The sequence below is a fragment of the Alligator sinensis genome, unplaced genomic scaffold (assembly GCF_000455745.1).
Source record: "Alligator sinensis unplaced genomic scaffold, ASM45574v1 scaffold170_1, whole genome shotgun sequence".
NCBI classification, from domain to species: Eukaryota; Metazoa; Chordata; order Crocodylia; family Alligatoridae; genus Alligator; species Alligator sinensis.
Window position 1 is genome coordinate 4,587,821 of NW_005841863.1, and position 21,914 is coordinate 4,609,734.

General features: G+C 40.9%; 1 long non-coding RNA gene across 2 annotated transcripts in view; it reads left to right on the forward strand.

The window, feature by feature from the left end:
* LOC112552116 overlaps positions 1-9,817 on the forward strand; it is a 100,019-nt gene extending 90,202 nt beyond the window's left edge. For both annotated transcript variants that reach the window (XR_003096477.1, XR_003096476.1), the window contains exon 3: positions 8,716-9,817. This is a non-coding gene — a long non-coding RNA (uncharacterized LOC112552116). The remainder of the gene's footprint in view (positions 1-8,715) is intronic.
* Positions 9,818-21,914: the final 12,097 nt, after the last annotated feature.

The following is a 21,914-nucleotide window of genomic DNA, read 5'->3' on the forward strand; positions in this document are numbered from 1 at the left end:
AAGGCTGGCAAGAACAGTAAGCACCATGCAAAACTGGACCATAAGTAGCACAGTTTGCTTTGGGTCTGGCTAAAACACGCCAATATTATGTATGGTATTGTAAATTGTACATTCTAATGTATATTCAAGTTTTTATATTCATACACTATCTAAACAGGTCTCTTGGACAACAACTAAAAAGCAACAGCCTCACTTTACAAATTGGGTTACGTTATACTTTGTTTTTTGCTGTTGTTGAGATTACTAATTAGCATTTCATTTTTTTCTGTTGCTGCAAGATGAAGCCTTATAACAGCTTTATTTAGCACTGTTTCTGTTCTGTTTGAGGCTAAAGCACGTGATAAAACAAGGAATGTTTCACTGCAGAACAGTAGCAAACCCAGCAAAATTATAACAGCAGCATATCTGGACACTCTCTGTATGGCATGTTCACATACAAGTGTTTTCAGTGTACAGGATATACATCAGGTCTCCACACAGTAATACTGTTTAGTTACAGTCAGTGTTTTGTAGTGTATTTAGTAAAACAGGTGAGACCTATGTGATGGTGACTGCAAAATACACCCAATTATTAGATACTATGCCATTATTAGGAAGACCCTGGGTAATGGACCAGCTTCCAGGCTCAACCCTGATGTAAACTTAACAATTTTGCTGGTATACCTGTGCTGGTTAGGAGCGGGGAAAAAATTCATCTCTCTGTTTGATGTAACTATTGGCAAGATTCCCAGTGGGAATGCAGGTATACTGGCAAAAAAGTTATTTTCCTAGTACAGTTTATTCCATTCAGAGGAAGTAGTTTCAACTAGGCTGCTAGCAGAGCCCTGGTTCACTGAGGAGTAGCCCTGTGGGATAAGCATGTGAGCATGGCCAGTTACCAAGTAGATGGCACATGGTAAGTCCCCACTTAACTTTAAACTCACTATAACTTTTTCATTTGTATATACCCTCAAGTTTTAAGCAGTAGTACCATCAACAAACCTCAGGAGGGAGTGTTTAATTTTGAAGTCTAGAGAAGTTGGGAATGTGTGAGAAGAAATGAGAGCAAGTTAAAAAGCAAGAGCTTGCCAAAGTCAGTTTTAATGCATGCCTTCTTTACATGGGCATCAGGTTTCCTTATCTTTGCCTGACTTTTCCTACCTGTGAAGGTTTCTGGGCTGAAGAATTTAGGACAGCACTTCCCTAATAGACTCAAAATGAATTACCCTCTCCTTCTCCGTACATGAGGAGCTCTGTAGCTCTGTCTCAGCATTTATAAATACAATTGTTCTAACAAACTTTACCAGAGTCAAGGAACTTTACACAGTGGTGTGCTATATGCTTCCTCTCCATAACTTGCACGTTGCCACCATCACAAACTGTAAGCCGTAAGAGCTTGCAAATATGCTGAGAGGTTCTTTTGTTTGCATATTTATCTAGGGCCTGATCCAAAGTCCTCTGAAGTCAATGGGTGTCTTTCAACCAATGGATTGGGTCCTTAAGTACAAACTTCCCTGCTTCAATCCATGAAGCGGGTCTCAATGAAAGCATTGTACGCAAGGCTACTGAAGCTGATTTTGAAGCTTTTTATTTCCTTAAAAACAACTTGCATTTAGACACCTGTGAAAAGGTTTTGCTCACTTGACACTTGCCTATTTGAAGCAGGTCATTAAGACCTGCATTGAGGTTCTGTCAAAGGCTAGATCTGTTGATGAATACTCAAGGAAAAACCTCTCTAAGTCTAATGCTGTTTGCCTTATCGTCACTGAGGAGTAGCCGTCAGGAGGGCTTCATACTAAAACCACCAAGCACTCCATTGTGCTGAGCAGTGACTTGGCTTCATGTCGTTCTTCTGCAGTTAAAAAGTCAAGTTACAGGCTCCTTGTTCCTATGAACTTTGCTTGTGATTCCCAATTAGTTCAGTGTTACCTGAGCACACAGGAGATACTAATGCCTATTTGTAAAGGGTTAAGTGGCAGAAAGTGAGGTGGATCACCATCAATACAGGCAGTGACTGATGGTTAGCTCTTTTTGTAAACTGTCTAAAAGCTTTCTCTGAAGCAGACTTAAAAGAAAAAAATGCTTGCTGGCAGGGAAGGTGCTATGTGAAATGGAGGCTTGAAGCCTCTTTCACCCCAAATGTCAAGTAACACCTCTATTAACATGTGTAGATAGGCTTTTACATGCAAATGCAAGAGGCCTGATTTTGTTTTCTCCCTTACCATTACCAAGGGGCTAATTCAGGCTCTTCCCCATTACAAATGTGGAGCACCAAAGAGGTTCCTGAAGCAAGTAGAAAAGTCCTGTACAGTGCTTTTTGCGCCTTGGGGTAGGACATAGGTGGTGCAGTCGATTGCTACAGTGCTTCAGTAATTTATGGTGGTATCTGCAGCCAAGGACAAGTGAGCAGGAGGCGCACCACATCACAGACTGTAATGGCAGTTGCAAAAGGCCCCAGTGACTTCCCCCAAGATTGCCACACAATCAAGCCCATTCACTTGAATATGAGTCCACCCTCAGGAAAGCATTTAACTGCTGCAAACAGTTTCCAAATGGCCCTGTGGTCTTGAGCGGGGCTAGTAAAGAGGTTAACAACCCTACATGGGAACTTTGAAGCTGTTACATCAGGGTGATCAACAAAGCCTTCAGAAAGTTGTCTTCAAAAGAACTTTTCCTGCTTCTGGGTTGAGAGAGGGCATTTTATCGCACCCTGGTATGATCAAGAGCAGTGTTTTTCAACCTTGTAAGTAGCAAGTACCCGCTAACTTCTGAACATTTTAGTAAATACCCCAACACTCAATTTTCCAGGGGATTTTATACTTACAGACTAATGTGCTGTATGGTGGAAGAAGGGCTGTGTATATAAGGCTGTGATATGACAGATGTCTGATCTGGTGTGGATAAGGTTGCCACCTTTTATACCAGGGGTGCACAACTCAAGTATGTACCTAGGCTAGAGGTGATGTTGCCCAAAGCTAGGAGGGCTGAATGCCAAATTATTACTGGGGAATTTTTTGCCATAGTTTTGAGAGGAAAGAGGGTGAGAGAAAGAAGGCAAGAGAGAGAGAGTATTGAGGTACCCACGTACCCCCTGCCTGTGTCTCACATACCCCCAGGGGCATGAGTATCACAGGTTGAGAAACTATGATCTAGAGTTGTGAGCCAATGTATGCTTTGGCTGTCTTGCTCTCTGATTGGGGTTGGCCCAGATTTGAAAAGGATCTAAGGTCGCACTGAAATCAGAAACCTTTGAAGCGCTGGGGCTTGGGCTTTCACACATCGTATTTGCCATAACTGTTGTCACCATCAAGTATTAGCGTAAGTAAAAGCTAGTCCATGATCCACTGGAGGTGTTTCATTAAATGTTGCAAATTAAGGCTAAGAGAAATTTCTGATTTAAAGAACATGCCAAAGGAAATGGCAGTGATATGTTTACTGTCCAATCCCATTGTGCTTTTTTTCTAACATCATGGATGAAGCTTTGACTCTATGGAATCTGCCCGTTAATCCTAGTTTTACATGGCCAATAGCCATTTAAAGCACTATGGCAGGTCAAGAAAAAGGTCTCTGTGGAGTTTAAACAAGTAGCATTACAGGCAGGGCTTGGTGGGTTACTGTCCTTGCACAAACAATTAAAATGTAAGAGTCTGGGCTGGGAAATACTTCAACTGTTTGGAAAAACTTGTTTTGTGCAGCTTGAGAATGTCCCTGGAGGCTGTGGCCCAGTGCCATGTCTCCTGGTGAAGGCTGGGCTGCAAGTAACAATGGAGCTTTTATAGGGAAGCTGGAGCACAATCAGAAATTTCTGTCCCAAGGGATTATGGGCAAAGTCGTTCTCGGGTTCAAGATGTCTGGCACACATTTCCACCAGGATTTGGGGTATTCTGTGGCATGTACGGCATGTGAATTATGAAAAGCATTTTCCATCGTACTTCACAGCTTTGTCTTCGTTGAATGATCGCTGTCTTGTCACTCTAGCCAAAAGAGCATGGATTCTGGGGGTGGCTTTGTGGACCATGAGAGGGATTGGGAGATTTGGAAGCAGTACCTAGCGCAGTGCCTGGAAGCTTTGCCAAAGTGCTTGTACTTTTTGGATACCTGGCATGGCATTTAAAACCAGCTGAGTGATTGGCGACATCAATCCCATTGATTTTGATTGGCTAATTGCCATAAGAGTCCTGCCTAAGTTCATATATATGGCTATGTCTTACTAAACCAAACGGAAGTCTGAATAGCAGCAGCCTTGCTCTATATTAACATTATTTAACATAAAAACTTGCACTTTACATTGCACTTTGCAACAGGAGATCTTGCTGCGCTGTACGAATATTTGCTGACTGACGTGTGCACCTCAACTCTCACCTGGCTCAGTGCGGTCCTGAGGTCCCACATAACCAGCTGTATGTTTCACGTATTTCTCCTAAGCTCTTGCTAATGAAAGTTAATTCATTTAACTTTTTGATTTATTTGCAATACCACAGAATCAATCTCTAAACAGACCATTGCCCACACCACAAAACCACCACTACACATGCAGTTCGTTGCCAGGCACAGAAAGGACTGAAGGGGCAAGGGCTGAGTCTCCTCTCACCTCAATAAGGGAGAGAAGAAGCTTCTTCACAGGACATGATGGCTGAGTTGGCACTGCTGTTGCTATCATCTGCAGCTCTAGAGCCATCAGTCTAGCACCACATTAACTCTCTTGCTTTCTAATTCATTTTTACTGTAATACAAATATCCGAATTAAAAGGAACTTGTTTGCATTAGAAGCTGCTAGACTCTCTCTTATCCACATGTGCAATATCCTTGGATACTCATGGGCAGTGAGCCAGAGGCCACTTAAAGGGGAGTCATTTTGTCTAGTTAGGGTTTTTTTCTTTTTTGTTGACTGTTCTGGGACCTCAAACAAATGAACCATGAACAAACATGGGGTTTTCCTGTGGGTTTCCTTTTCCTTGGGCCCCCTCTACCTCCCTGCTTTGTATGTTCTTTTTCTTCACCACAGGGCGCAATGCAGCTTGAAAACTGCAGTTTACATGTTGGAAACAGGCACTGCCCCTTAATGACAGCAGCATACACAAAGCCCTACAAAGACAGGATTTGTGACTTACGTGGGGTTAATTAGCACAACAATCATGTTTATTCACTTCTCTAATAAATCCTCAAAGCAGAAACAAGTACTAGCTTGACCAGCTTCATCCTGTGAATGTATCTCCCTTGTTACATTATTTGCAGATCTGTCTATGGAGACTATGCAGAGAAACTCAAACTATCTCCCATCTGCTAGGCAATAATCTATAACTCATGAGCTATTGTGTTCCCCAGACTCCCAGTGTCATCAACATTTACTTCAATGCTCCTGGTGCACAATGGAGTCTACCATGATTCCAACAAAGCTTAAAAAAGGGAAGTTAATAAATCAAAAACAAATATAAATAATAATATATAAAACAAATATAAATTATGCATTGTCACATGACTGCCAGAGGAAGAGTGTTAAGGCAACACTTGTTTCTGCTAAACTCTTAGGGCTTAATACAGGTTGGAGTGAAATCTCCCGTTGACTTCCATAGTGCAATGTCAGGGCCCTCAGTTGAAGGCTTTATTTTTACTAATGTGCCAGAAATATATTTCTTTGTCATACTACTGGTACTGTACATGAAGCCTTTTACAAGTACTAGCTAATTAAAGACTTAACACCTCCATGTGAGGTAGTTAAATATAATCATCCCCATTTTACAGATAGGACAACTGATACAGACAGATTAGTGATTGGCTCATAAGCATTCAGAAAGCCAAGAGAAGAGCTGGAAAAGGAATTAAGAACTTCTAAATGCAAATTTTCAAGTCGCTAGCAATTTTGGGTGCAGCTACTTTTTTGGATGACTAGTTTGAGAGAGAGAGAGAGAGAGAGAGAGAGATAGTTAGCCATATTAGTCTAAAGTCAGCCAAAAGCAGGGTAAAGTTGCACCTGATAGACTAACTAAATCAAAGATGCATGGCATAATCTTTCATAAGCAGAGAATTTACTTCATCAAGTGCTGTGATCTAATCTTCATCAGATTAGATCACATCTTCTAATAAAGTAAATCCTCTACTTACAAAAGTTTGTCATACATCTCTGATTGAGTTAATCTAAAAGGTGCAAATCTCCCTGGCCTGCTGCCTAATTTCAGAGAGACATTCAAGGGACCAAACTATTGTCAGTATTGTACACCATCTCCCAAGCCACTATGCTTACCACTGTAAGGCATTCGGAGAACTTTTCCACTGAAGGTCCAAATGAGATTTGGTTCTGCCATAGTCGTCTTGGCCCTTATCCAAAACCATACAAGTTAATGGAAGTGCTTAGGTTCTCATGGCCCAGTCTTGTAGAGTATTGAGCACACTAGTATCCATTGACTAGAATAGTATTTGAGGTCACTCAGCACTTGTAGGATCAAGCCTGTACATAGCTCCAAGGCAGAACACTGCGTACAATATTGGAAGGGTTTGTCACCTTGACTTGAAGGAAGTTGTTTGTGCAAATGCTTAAGAGTAATGTGAGACAAGACAAGCTCTTTGCTTTGGAACGTGCATTGTGTTTAGTACCATTGACTATATAGTACAGTAAATATAAAAAACAAAGGACTTGCCGTGGTATTTACACCCATTACAAACACATTTACAAAATAGAGTTATTTGAAATCCAATAAAATAGTTTTGCTTTTAGACAGAAATCTCATGTATTCGGCAAGGTACATACTTCAACATTCCTTGTCAATACACCAACCCAATGCATTCCTTCCTCGCTGTTTTTTTTAATGCCTCCCATTAATAGTTAAGAAAAACCTAGGGAAAACAAACACTCTGTCCCTGATTGTTTATTCACCAGTCTCTTAGGAACCATAATTATGTCTCCAAGGAATTGTGTTTTATCATGCTGTATATCTTAAAAAGCCACTTTAGGTAAAATAACAAGGAGTGCCTTATGAAGGAAAATTGGATTCATTTTAAGACTCTTTTTTATGTTCCCCCCCCCCAAAGAATGGCTCTTTGTTTACTTCTTCCGTGCATGTGGCAACTTGCCCAAGTAAATACTATGCTACATAAATACCAGAGATTGGTATTTATGATATTACATAAACATACTCTGAATAATGACTCATTGTTGCAGTGAAGAAGAACACAAGCAATATAAACGGCAGTAAATGTGTTTTTCCCATCATGCTAGTGAGTGAAATTTGAGCACTTGTAAAACAAAATTTTGTTGATATTGGAGGAAAATAAAATAATGTTATTTAAAATATGTAATCAAACTTCCCTTCCCCAAAACTAAACCTTGATGTTGATAGAAATAAAGGAGATTAATACAGTGATCAGTTAATTCAGAGTTGGTAATTAACTATCATTTGTGATAATATGCCTATTAGTTTTTAAATTAATAAATCTTTGAATTGTTTCACAGGCTTTGAAATTCTTCAGTGGTTATGGACTTAGAGGTTAGAACTAGGTTTTGAGGTCTAGAATTTCTCGGGGGTTTTTACTCCTGAGCTTGGGTGAAATCCTGGCCAGTTGAAATCAATGGGAATTTTGCCTAAATTTGCTCTATGAGATTGCACAAATGACTTTATTTCTCTGGTTCCCAGTTTACCCATGTGGAGAGTTGTTAAAAATGTGCCTGCATTTCAACAATTGTGTGTGCATAAGAGTCTATGCAAATATATGATCATTCTTTTAATTATTACTGATTGATAGATTTCAGGCTATGTGGACTTTGCAATGAAACCACTTAAAACCCAAATATTAAATGCTTGTGGTAAATATTTTTTTCGTTTAATAAAAAAGTTGCAAAATCTTTATTTTCAAATCTAAAAATGGTCCTGCCACATACAGTCCATGTTCAGTCCAAATAGCAGCAGAGCGATTTGCTAAAACTCCTAAAGAAGGAGGAATGGCTGCACCTTTTTCTCCCTTTGAAGTGGACAGTAAAATCTGCCTTCCAAAAATCACATGGCATCTTTATACTGTGACACTACTTATATCCTCCTTCTCTGTAGAATTACCAAAAATAATAAAATGATGTTAGCAAAAATGAAAGGGTGGGGGGTGGCAATGTTCTTGTGAAGCTGATGCTTTTTCTTCCTGAGACATTGGAGGCATCCTGTGCTGGCATTTGCACTTCCTGATGGCTTCCAGGGTTGCAAGTCATGACAAAACATTTGTTTCAGGGAAACTTTGCCTCACTTCAAACTCAGAATAGAGCCTCAGCAGTTCCCTGCTCCTGGTAAGTGTTTCTGGCAGGTTTGGGGTTTTTACATTCAGTAGGTGATTTTGCATCTCTGGTTCTAAGCAAAAGACTCCTCCTGTTGTCTTACTTAAAGCCAGACATCTCTGCTGCCATTTGTGGGTGAAGAAGGCTGCATCAGGCACTCTAATTGGACTCACCTGTGCTCCTCCAGGGCCAGGCACAGCAAGCACTGCAAAGTTTGCAGGGTTGTGGCCATCTCCGCACGGCTGCATGGTCAACAGCTGTTTGTTGCGGGTGTTAAACTATAGGTTGGTTCTTTGTTTTCTCCTAGTTCTCCATTTGCTTTTGGTGCTACATAAAACTTAAAAGTGTATGCCAGTGTTCAGAAGAAAATTGCATTTTGGTGTCTGTCACATTGCCGCGAGTTCTGTTTAATAAGTGGAGTCTTATTGATGGAGTGGCAATATTTACACCGTGTTTCACTGACTTTTGTCCTTTCTTTTTAGATTTTCTCTACAGATTAGAATGAGACATGAGTGAAAGGTTAAAGATCTTATATGGAAGAGTGCTGTGGTTTGCAAAGTGGTGTTAGACAACTTACATCCTGGAGGAATACTCTGCATGTGATGAGCTTACTGAGACAAAATGGTTGATGAATTGGGTGTGACATTGCTATGTATCAGCCAGGCGGACAGAACGTTCATCCTTCTGTATGTATTGAAGATGTTTGAGAGAGACAACTATACCTGGAACTGGAGTTCTAGGTGGCTGGTAAAGTAGCATCAGGGTATCTATTAGCAGACAAGAAAAAAAAAATCGGCAAAGCAGTGGACAAACCATTTGGTAAACCACACACCTAACTCTCAAGTCTGTGTGAAACTGTGGATTTCTTATTGTCTCATTATGAAAAATGCTCCAACTGGGTTAGGCATCCTTTTGTGTTTGGTTTGGTGCTGTACTAAAATATGATCTCAAGATGTAACTTCTTTTTCACGTGGATTTCTAAATGTTACTCTCCAACTAACCTGCACTGAAAATTGTCTGCATTAGCAAAGCAGCAAAATTAAAATCCTCCTTCAAGCCATAAGGTACTCTGTAATTGTTTTACAGTCATCTGAGCTCAAAAACCTGAGAGAATAGTTGGAAAACTAAGTCACGCTCAAAAGTGCAATGGGAAGAGGTTTCTCTGAAGACAGTAGAAAGACTCTGACTTCATAGTATTTTGAATCCTACCCAGAGATGACAGAACACTGAAAAAATGATGGAAGAAAATAGGCTAGTCAGCTCTGAGGATTTTTTTTAACTTATACCTTTTTAAAAGAAGCTTAAATATTTCATTTTAGGATTTTTTTTTTTTTAAAGCCATGCATTCATGATCAGCATTACTATCACAGCAAACACATTTGAAGGGAAAAGAATTTTGAGTAAGTTTTCAGCTCTCTAACATCCTTTTCTCTAAGCATTTCAGTCTGTAGAATGACTGCTTCCCTTCCCAGAATATTTTTTTACTCTGTGCACAAAAATGTTCATGTATTTTAGAGGAACACAATGATTAGAATAACACAGAAACAGTGCTGCTTAGCTACTTCGTGACTTCATTTTCTTGACTTTAGCCATTTAAAATGTTGAATAGTAACTGAAGCTGTAACTTCACATTAAAAAAGAAGTTTCTTGAAGTCCTACAGTTACCAAGCCTTGGCTCAGTTTGTAACTTGCCATCACATCTCATAATCTTTATTGGCGTGTATCAATAAAATTATTGTCTTACACAAAAGAGAGGTAGACACTACTTGAATAATAGTTGTTTTGAAAACAGAAACACCCTGATGGCACCTTCCCAAAGGGAAACTGAAGAGATTGAATTTCCTGACTTCTACATAAGTCAACTGTGAGCCTCTATGCATAATCACAGTGTTCATTGCACTTGTAGATTTAATAGAGAACACAATTGTGCACCAGCACAGATATAAGCGTGAACAATACACACAGACACACATGCATGTAAGTATATGTTGGGTCAAATTCCATTTGCATCATTCAAGAATCAGACTGAATTTCATGCATGTTATGTATTCAAATATCTAAACAGGATTTGGTGCTCTTTACTAACTATGTGACTGTACAAGTACCTACAGAGATTCAGAAAGAATATTCATAATGGGCACAGCCTGGGTGTAGGGCTTGTTTGCATGCATTTAAAGAGGCTCTTATAACTTATAGATGATATCACACCTCTTCCTCAGCACTGCTTCCTTCTGCCACTCCTAACACATGCAAATAAAATAAATCCTATCTCCAGATTCCCCAGTTTGAGTATTGTTTGTACAATGTTTGGTATTTTTTTAAACAGCTATTTCCTTTATTGATCTCTTGGTCAAAACAATGTAAAATAATATTTAATTAGCCTTATGTATCCATTTTAAGAAGGGATTGATGTGTGGTTCTTAGAGCAGGAGACTCCGAGTCGGATCATTGGTTCTGGCCTGGTTCTGTTGCTGTGTGACTTATGGAAAGGTGCCTAGATCAGCTGTTATATGCAGCTGCAGAATGGTTTAAAATAAAACTTTTCTACTCATGGGGCTGCAAGACTTAATTAATTAATGTTTGTAAAGAGTTCTGAGAGCCTCATATAAATGCATACACATTCACACACATACACACCTCTGTACAGATCACACATGCAGGCACACCAGAGGAGGTAAGATATACATACACATGTCCAAGCCCATGAGCACTGATACCTATGTATCACACGATCAGATGCAGACCCACCCCTCCTCTAGAGCATATACAAAGACACCCAGTCAGATACATATAAGAATACAAAGTAATCCCTGTACAAACTTCATTGATCCTCAGTACAGTTATGCTCAAGAGAAATACCAGTACAGTATTAGTATTCAAAACTGCATTTGATTTGACAGTTCAGTAATTTAGCATCAGGCACTAGCCTGTCAGCCCCGTATTTGCCAGAACACCAGTGAATATTAACATCACATGAGAAAGTGTTTGCATGGGAAGTGGCTGGTGATACAGAAAGCAAGTTCATGTTCAGAGGGGCTTCGCTCTCACCTGTGAAGAGAGCGAATGGTGGACCACACACACCTTGCGCGAAGAGTCAGGAGCCAGGTGAGTCACTTTGCGCTGCCGCCTGCCAGCTGAGAGCAGGAGGGGGAGCAGGGACAGCCTGTCACAAACAATCCTGCCTTACCCATTTGTCACCTGCCATTAAATTGCAGCTATGACTGGAGCCATTTTACCACAATGTGCTTTTGCGAAGACTTAGCTCTCTCCTACCAGCCTACCCACTTATCACTTGTCTATCAGGCAGTATTTTTGAGTAAGAACATGTTTAAACAGTTGCAGTTACATTTACCTTTTATTTTCTACCAGTCAGGCTTTAGTCATGGAGACAACATGGACAGAATATTATCTGTCTCTCGGTGGTAGACCCCCATAAAGCATTCATTCTAGCAGCAACTCTGATACCCCTGTTCAAACATTTTGTTGATTTGGCTGTAGACAGGTTAGTACAAATCCCAGTCCTTTCTTTCCGTAAGGCGCATTTGGTACCTTAGTACCTAGCCATGGGTCCAGACTGTGCTCTATTGGGACTACTACAGAGCTCCCTGTTATTGCCTCTTCTGTTCCCTTTGGCTAAGAACAGAAATTACACACAAACCAATATAAGTGATCAGAAACTGGTTCAAACCTGTAACTCAACAGAAGTTCAGTGCACAAAAACTGTTTTCAAAATGTCCCAAACTGGTTTAAGATAAACCTGGATTGGTGTAGTATCAGACTTAACTGATTTAGTTTAAATTGGTTTATTGAACTTCTATTCCAGATCCCTTCCAGATTCAAGTTAACTCACGGTCCCCCAGCACCCCAGGAGGCTTTGCACCTCCCACACAATACCCCCCACAGAGTAGGCAGGCTAGCCTTGGCCCAAGCTGTCTGATGCAGCTGAGCAGGGAGGCGTGCTCTAGCGCTCCCCCGGACAGTGCTGTAGCAAAGAAGTTTGGCACCCGGGGCAAAGCCCGCAGCGGCAGCCCCACCTTGCTTCATACACAATCGAGGGAGGGGGGGCACATGCCCCCCCACACTTGCCCAGGCGTCCATGCAGCAGCAAGAGCTGCTCTTCCCCCATCCTCGTGCCCCCTAAATGAGCTGCTTGTGGCTGCGCCCCGCACCCCGCCCCAGCTGGGCAGTACCTGTTGGCACTCCTTTCCTTTGGCACCCAGGGCAGTTGCCCCACTCACCGCACCCCCCTTGCTACAGCACTATCTACAGCTTCTGGCCTGAGCCACTGCAGGCATGTGACTGCATTTCTGCAATCAGAAGTGAATGTCTGTTCACCTGCTTATTGGTTCAATCTATGCAGTTTAGACTAACCTGACGAGACTGAATCGATTCAGACTCAGGCTTTTTGATGGTCTGTTCTTAGCCTTTGGGTGTATAAGTGCTAAGAGAAATAGTGAGGCATTTTGTCTTGGCCTGTCCTCTGTAGATAATGCTTTTCAGTGTGAAACCAGTCAGATTTAGGTGTCCTTTCTATTTAAGCATGAAATAAAATTCTCCTGGCCTTTCCAGTATTTGATAGAAGGGATGGGGATGGAAACAAAATGGCTTAGATTGAGCCCATATAAGCTGACAAAGATGCCTACAAATAAGAGAAACATTGTGAGGACTGGGGTAGGGCTCTGACTGTTTCTCCTGTTGGAAGCGAACATGCCTTTGTCAGTGCGGCTTGTAGTTTCTGGGTCATGTGAGAGCCAAGGCTGCTCTTGAATCCCCGGGTAAGTATGTAGTAGAGCATAAGGTTGTTTTATCTAAAAGTCTATCTACAGCTTTCCTTTCTGATATGGATCTCAGCACAGTAATTCACGTCTGTTTTACCTCAAGGCTAGATTGGTAAATTATCATGTACTGCCAATTCCCTTTTGATTTCTGTGGGAGTTGCTGTGGCTCTGCACCTTTCAAGATTTGGCCCATACATCTTATACAGCTTAGCATTTAAATAGGTAAATTGGTCATAAAAAAAAGAATGTCAAGCCAGTTTTAATAGAAAAAATTGAAAAAAGGTTTAGTACAAGAAAGATATTAGCTAGTTCTACATAAGACATTGTTTTGGAGGCTTCGGACACCAAACATGGTTAAATATTAAAAGGCAGAGGATGTCAGATGATATAAGATGGCCATGGATTATATAAGATGGCCACCGTTTAAAATACCGCCTATCTGGGATTTGGAACAAAATGCTATACTGTTTAATACAAGTAATAGTCATGACTCTAAGGACAATATCATGGGGGAAAGCACATGTTACCTAAAACAGATTTAGGAGAGATTGATGTTAGAAGAGAGTATGCAAAGGACACCCTGGGGTTCCATATTCTGTTTCAATTACTTCCCAATCAGCCTCTTGTGTAACAGGTCAAAACACAATTTTTCTAGCTGGAACTGGGTAGACTCAGCCTGGGATCTGAAACACGGGCTGTGTTCTGTGTGTTGCTTACACTACCATGCTATAATAAAGGCTCTGAAATCAGATCCTATCAGACAATATAATTAATTGCATTAATGTACAAGGGCCAAGCAGAATCCAAGTCATGCTTCCATCATCTTTCTATACAGTGAAGCTGAAACAAACCCTTTGCTTTTGTCAAGTAAGTGGTTATGGCTTAAAACCATGGGGCAAAGCTGTTGAATAAGACTGTACAAGGTTACCAGTTCTCTCCTGTGATCTTACCTGTATTTTAACTGGGAAAAGTAAGCTCAGCTTCACTGGTGATGAATGATATGAGTCAGAGACCTGTGAGGAGAGACTAAAAATGTGGCAGCAATTCTTCCCCAGCCACAGGCATCTAACTAGTATTATTTATGTGGCATCAGCAGTGGGACATGCTCAGACTTGAAGGACTAGTACTGACCTTCCCTTGGTAATCACTCCTTGTTTTGCATACTCCACCTTAAAGTTTCTCATGAGTCACTTTATCTTGGGAGAGAAAAATAAATCCTGAAGAATCCTACGTATTTCTACTCTTCTATTCCTATGTATTTATATCATATTGCTCCAGATAGATGTTATTTGCTTTGACAAAGGCCCTCCAATTGTGTTCAGTGTTTGGATTCAAATATGAGGCACGTTACAGGTGTAAAACCAGCATCCAGGTATAGGGCAGGCTCTTAACTAATGGCATTACAGGCACTGAACATGCATTATGCAGGCACTAAACAGTAGGATTGTAGCTAGAGGAAGGCTGGAATCTGTAACTTTGCAAAATTTTGCCTGTAGTAGAGGGTAAATAATGCTGTTTAAGCAGCTTCATGGACCTAGGAGGTGCATTGTCACCAAGGTGCGCACACATGTGCAAGTGCTTGCTTTCTCTCTCTTGCTGATTCTAGCACATGGGTTAGGGAAACAAAACCACTTCTCCCCTTAGGATAGAGCCAACTGCATTCCCTAAACCACTGAACCAACTGAACCAGCCCCACTACATCAGCTCATGCTGGCCTTTCCTTTCAGGATCTACAAGGAACAAGGAGAATTTGTTTCTCATGTCCCACCACAATTGAGATATAAGCAGAGCATAGCATTTTTACTGAAGACAATAGGGAGGGACTAGGAGGCCGTAGTAAGACGTAACCAATTAGCCCATTTGTGGTAATTTAATGTAGGTAAAATATCCAAGAAAACTGTATTTAAGTGGTTCTGTTTAATTCCTATTCAAGGAAGGAGAGTTTATCCTTAGTTAACACTTTACATCTTAAACACAGCAGCAGCCAATTGCTACTTGTCCAATTGCCTGGGAGTAATCAGACTGCTGTCTGATCACCTCTGAATCTTTTGTGTATTTATTCTTATAACATCCCCAGGAGGTAGGGGAGTATTCTTATTATAAAAATGGAGAACTGAGGCACAGACACTAATGCCCATAGCCACAAGAGGACTTGGTGCTGTCTAATATCATTGATCATGGCAACTGGGAGTTAGACAATTAAATATCTGTGAAGATCTGGGCATAAGCAACTAGCTCAGTACAAGTGTATACAAATGCAAGCTGATCTAGGAACTTATAACCAACAAAGTATAACCAGAGTCACTCAAACAAAAGGCATCACTTACTGCTTCCTGTTGCCCAACAACAATTTCCACAATATTGCTGCTTCGTCTATTTGAAGAGAAGCAATTATTGCCAGTGAAGACTGGTTTCACATATGTGAATTGGCTTCTTTTTTTTTGCTACAAACTTAACTTCTCCCCAAGGTAGTGATTTTTTGTCGGGCTTCAAGCATTATAGCAAATCCGAGAGGCTAGTTCCATTACACATGGCTCCAGTGAAAACAGAAGGCGGCAGCGGTATTACAGAATCATGGAAGTTGGACCAAAGAGTCCTATATTATTAGACAAGATAGTCCAATCCTCCAGAAGAACCCCGAAGAGAGTGCTTTTTTCAGACATTTTATTTGATCGTAGCCTCAGTGCTTATCACATGGAAATAAAATCAGATTATTTCTCTGTGGAATGCTTCTTGCTTTATATTGCAAGCCCTTTTGAAAGGTATTTTGGTCAGAACATGGAACTGGGCAACCCGAGGGCTCATCCTGGGTCTCCCAATGACTCACTGTACAGAAGTTCATCTCTTTCTAGGGACCCAACTAGGAACAACTCAAGCTAAGCACTCAGACCCAGTCTGAATTCAAACAGTCTGAGAATATTAGCCTTAATCTCTCTTTGTCAGTTTGCCCATCTGTAAGGCAAGGGGATAGTAGTCTTGTCTTCTTGACTAGCCTCATAGTGGTATTATAGGGATTAATGAGCAAATTTTTATAAAATGGTTTAAAGTCAGAAAGGATTGTATAAGTGCCAAGTATTAAGACTATTGTTATTAATGCTTTGGCCATGACACAATAATAGTAAAATAACTGTTCACTGCTGATGGGAAGTTACCCCTGCTTCCCTTTTTCACATATATATTTTGGTCTGTAAGTAAAAAAAATGCCACTCCACCCTAGTGGTCTAAAGCAACCTGGAATCCTGGAGCATGGCACTGACATGCCCTTGTGGGGCGGAGGGGGAGGATGGGGGATAGCTTCAATTCTGAACTCAGATGAGTAATACATTTTTCCGCATGAGAGACATGGGAATGTTTTGGGGTGGTTCAATGTGAGCCTGAAACCTGATATGAAAAGTGATCCAGTGAATTATGGGTTTTTTTGTTTGTTTGGTTTTTATCCCTCCCCATTGCCCATTTCTTTACATCTCTCGTTTCCTTTTGGCCCAGTCTTGCATTTGCAAATTCCCACCAAAGAAGATATGGCTGTTAATACCCTGAGATGGCAGGAGTGAGCCCTCCTGTCTAATTCCTCTATCCAGAGCTGTGTTCAGGTCAAAAAGTTTCAAAATGAAACCATGTTTTCAAATGAACAATGGTTCATTTGTGTGGGTAGGGTAGAACCAAGCAGGGGCAGAATTCACCCTGACATGGAAAGCTGTGATTCTGAGACATCTAGAAGAAATTACTATAAGGTGGTTGCCTAAATAGTTGGGTAAACGTTCTCAATGAGTAGCTAAATGACAAGCAGGAAGGAACTAGTGAGGAACCCTAGGAGTCAGTCCTGGGGTCTGGTACTGTTCATTGTCTTCATGAATGCTTTGGAGACTGGAATTGAATGTATACCTACTTTGTGGGTACACCAAGCTGGATGGGGTAGCAGACACAGTAAAGGACAGGATTTAGGATTCAAAATTGGATACATTGGAAAAATTGGAAAAAGTAAATCAGATAAAATTCAGTAAAGACAAGTGCAAAGTAATACACTTAGGAAAGAGAAATCATGTGTACAAATAGGGAATGGGGAATGATTGGCTAGGCTACAGTACTAAAGAAAAGAGAAGGCTGTAGGGGATCACAGGCTGAACATAACTCAGCAATGTAATACCATGGCAAAACAAACTCAACTAATGGCATACTGGGATGTATTAACAGAAGTGTCATATGTAAATCTGAGAAAGTGATTTTTCTACTCTATTCAGCACTGGTGAGGCCTCACCTGGAGGTTTATTTTGGTGTCCCATTTTAAGAAAAAGAGTCCCCGGGAGAGCAACAAAAACAGAGGGCTAGAAAAGAAGATGTGAGGAAAGGTAGGAAGAACTGAGGCCATTTCGTATGAAGAATAAAAGACTGAGAAGGTGGCAGGAGATCTTGTTAATAGTCTTCACATGTAAAAAATATTTTTATAAAGGTGCTGATCAATTGTTCTTTGTGATCAATGGGGACAGGACAAGAAGAAAAGGTCTTAAATTGCAAGAAGGGAGATTTAGTTTAAGTACTAGGAAAGACTATCTCGCTAGTTAAGACACAACAGATTAAGACTGACACAGATGCCACTTTTGACCTTAAGGGATACAGTAAAGCAGAGCTGCTCCCTGTAATAGAAAGTTCCAGGCTACATGGAAGTTCTTTGCAAACAGACACATTTATGATCTTTCAGGTACAAATATGACTGATTTGTACTTCTAATCCTGCTCCAGTCTTCTCAGGTCGGGCAAGAGAGTTTCTCCTTTCTCTTTCTGAGCTGTAATTTTGCAAGTTGTAATTTGTAAATTTCTAATTTATGTGTATTTTTGCTACTGTTTTGCTTTATTTTAATGGACTGGATATTATTGAAGTCACCTTCTAAACTCATAGGCCATACCAGTGTAAATCCAGAGTGACCCCATTGACTTTAAGGAGATATTTCAAACATATTTTGCTAAATCCAAGATCAGGCTTCTGTCTCATGTCACTTACTGCAGTTGTTATTTTCTTTTAACTACAGCACCATATAAACCACTAAACCTACTTTTGAAATGTTATGTGTCATACTTGTGTCACACAGAACTGTTATTGTATTCTCACTAGAGATGGGCCCAATTCTGCTAGTGATGGGCCCAATTCCCAGTTTCTGTAACGTGTTTAATCCTGATATTCACGCACTGTGCGCCAAGGCACACTTCTCCCCTTTAACATGGGATTCTCTTACTTACCTTTGTCCAGCCAAAGCTGGCTGCCCTTCTATTTTTTTCTTTATCTTTTCTAATTATTTTTTTCAACTCTACCATCTTCTAAAATATAAGGCATTTCACTGAGCATCAAAGATATTTCCAAAGCAAATCTCTCACTCCTCTTAACTTGTGTTTGTCTTTTGACATCAGTAAAGATCTGTGATCATTCTAGTTAAGTTAATTGATGGACTGTGGGAATGGGTGTAAGGAACAGCAGGTCGGCACTACCTTCACCCCCATTCAGTGAACTTGGGCAGCATTTTGTTTGGTTGGCAAGGTGCCTGCTTGGGAAAGCAGCCTCATTTTTATTTCCCCCTGGTGCATTTCAACACTGCAAGGTGATTCAATACCTCCTCACTGCATGACCTGGGAATCCCTGAAGATGGAAATCAAAATGGGTTGGGGACACAGAGGAACTTCTCTTCCTAGAGTTATCTACTTTGCTCAATGATTCAACATCTGTACTTGATACAGTGTCACTTGGAAAGATGCTCAGATCCAGACAGGAATAGAAAACAAAGGACAAAAGCAAATGTTACATTTAAATGAACTCACATAGATAAATTAAGAGAAATTGGCCTGGCCCCATGGCAAATATATGGTGTGTGGAGAACATCTAGGGGCCCATCTTCCTCCATCTACTATTAATAAGAGATTCCACTAATAACTTCAACAGGAAAAATTTGGAGGAGTCAGGCCTTCAATAAGACCATCACATTACATGACAACCCTATTTACAAGCCTCCTTGGTTTGATAGATGATCTGAAGAGCGTGGATGCTCTGTGGCACTGTGGTATATGAGGCAATGTAACATAGTTGCATATGCAAAGCCAGTGGTTATCTATGTTGTAATATCAGAAAATTAAAGGTATATTGTATCCAGCAGTCAAGCCTAAAGTGCAGTAGACCAGGTATTTCAAATACATTCGATATATAATCCAGAAGCACTTTGTGACCTTGATCTTTTGACAGCATTATCTGTTTACCAGTTTAGAAAGATGCATTTATGACATCCCATTTGTTCTCACATCCCATTAAAATGTCTCCTCTTACATTGTCCGCTCTAGCTTACCATAGGGTCATTTCTAGATTTCTTCTTTGATAATAATAATTATAATAGTAATACTACTACTACTAGTAGTAGTACAGGAAAAGTAGATTATACTATGAATATGTATACCTTCCATCCAAGAAACTCACAGTTCTTGGTAAACTTTCATTCATTCTCACAACATTCTTGTTTCTGAGGTGAGGTACCTGATGTAAATTTTGTTTTACGGGGGCCAAAGCTAAAGCACAGACAGGTAAAGTGACTTCTCATGATTACCCCACTCAATAGGAGAGCAGGACTTCCAGCTCTGAGTCCTCTGGTCAGTCTACAAACCCAAACCATCCTCTTCTGTTAGCAAGAGTCCTCTTGTAATCCAGACCACGGTATCTGTTTCATGTACAGCCCTTTTTCAGGTGTCTTGTTGTTAGTATGTAGACGCTGTCTACCATACTTTTTTCTAAGTCTCAAAATACTGTGCAAAAAAGACATGAGAAGTAGGGGTGTGTGAAGAAGGACCTAATCAATTCAGATTCGGATTTGGCTCAAATCAGGGACAGTGATTCGATCTGTTGATTCGGATCACTATCCCTGATTCAATTCAGCCGAATCTGAATCTGAAGATTTGATGCTGATTCGGTGAATCAGCGATTTGGACACAGGCACAGGTTTAAACGTTTTTTCTACATACCTTGAGGTACCAGCATGGCTCGTGATCGGTGTGATGCTGGGGCGCTTGGAGTGTCCCACAGGAGTGCAAGGGGGCCCTCCACGTGCTTGTCCATGAACCCAGAAGTGGACTAGTAGTACTTCCAGTCCATTTCTGGGTCTACTGGGGAGTGTATGGGCCCCCCCCACCCCGCCCCATGCCTCCCTGGCTTAGCAATTGGATGCAGGGGGACCCCAGCTGCCCCCCCCCCAGACACAGGAGGCACCAGTTGCTGAGCCGGGAGGGTGTGGGAGGCCCCCCAGCACACTCCTCGGTGGACCCTGAAGTGGACTGGAATTGCTTCTGGTCCACTTCTGGGTCTGCTGCTGAGTGTGCTGGGGATCCCCTGCGCTTCTGTGGGACGCTCCATGTGCCCCAGCATCGCAGCAGTCATGAGCCCCTGCTACCTAGAGGTATGTAGAAAAAACATTTAAAGCTGTGTCTATGTCCAAATCGCCGAATCTTTCCGAATCTCTCTGAATCGATTTGGAAGGTTCCAATCAGAGACATCAAAGGGTCCTCTCATTTGATTCGGATTCAAAGATTTGGCCACCAAATTGGGCTGAATCTCCACCAAATCGAATCAGGGACCAAAGCTTCACACCACCATAGTGGGAAGCATATGCTTCTGTTTAGAGGAGTCAGTCTTTGCAAAGTGCTTTCCCAGAGGAATGTTTTGCAAGCTAAAATGTAGGTAATAACTCTTTCTATCTAGGTCTTACCCTCCCCGGCTTTCTACCCTGGCTATTAACATGGATTTTGTTTAGTCATCAATTAAAATAAATACCAGAATAAAACTTCCTTCTCAAATGTGTTGACTGGAACTGAAATCTTCCATGTATTTGTCTCATGTTATTACCAGTGTTTCTACAGTATGGTAGCAGGTCCTAAATTTGGCTGTTTCATTTTAGTCTTGGTTTAGATGGAACATGATAGTTTAACCACCAAACTGGAAGATGAACTCATTTACAAGTTGGCGGTTCTTTGCAGTTATCTGCTTTATTAGACCATGTGTGTGTAACATTGCACTGCCATTACATGCCAAGGTGCGAGAGAGATTAACTCAGAGATGACAGTAGTCTGCCACTTTAATGAGTCACAAACTTTAGTAATCCTAAAATCCGGTTAATTGCAGTAAATAATAGTTTTTCAGACATCTATCAAAACAGGGATGACATCTGGGCTTTATCTTAAGCTGCTCCTTGTTTTGATTAGAAACCACAACCCAAAACAAATGTTAATTTTCAGAGTTTGGGGTTCTGGGTTTAGTGGTCAGAATTAGACTGTCTCATAAATGACCTATGCTATTTGGTTTATGGCATAAAATTTCAGAAGGGCAGCCAAGAACTACTGTATATATTACTCTGTTATTACACAGATGTATAAGCATGGATAAATGCTATTTCTGTAATCATATCATAATAAAAAGAAAAAAACATAGGCATTTCATTCAAATACATGCTCACATAACAGCAGCAGGCTCTAATATGACACTACTGACTGAGCCAACAATGATGGTGCCTCATAATCCAAAGGAATCAATAGGAATTAAGGGCACTCAGCTTCTGGCAAAGCGAGGCTTTATACTGACAAATGCATTTTAGAAATACTGGAATGAAATTACCACTTTTCCCAGTCCTGGACCCCAGCACAAATAATCTCAAAGAACAACCAGAGCCTGCCTTATTACTACACTTTATAAATCAGAAAATGTAGTGCTGGCAGCAGCAAACATAACTCAATCATGATTTAAAAGCATGCATGCCACTTCCGCTCTTAAAAAAGCAGCCCTTCGAAAATTTGCCCAATCTGACAGGAAAGGCTGAACAGCAATGTTCATGTATGTGGAGCTGCACGCTGTGAGATGCATGGAGCAGAACAAGTCCAGAAACGCCT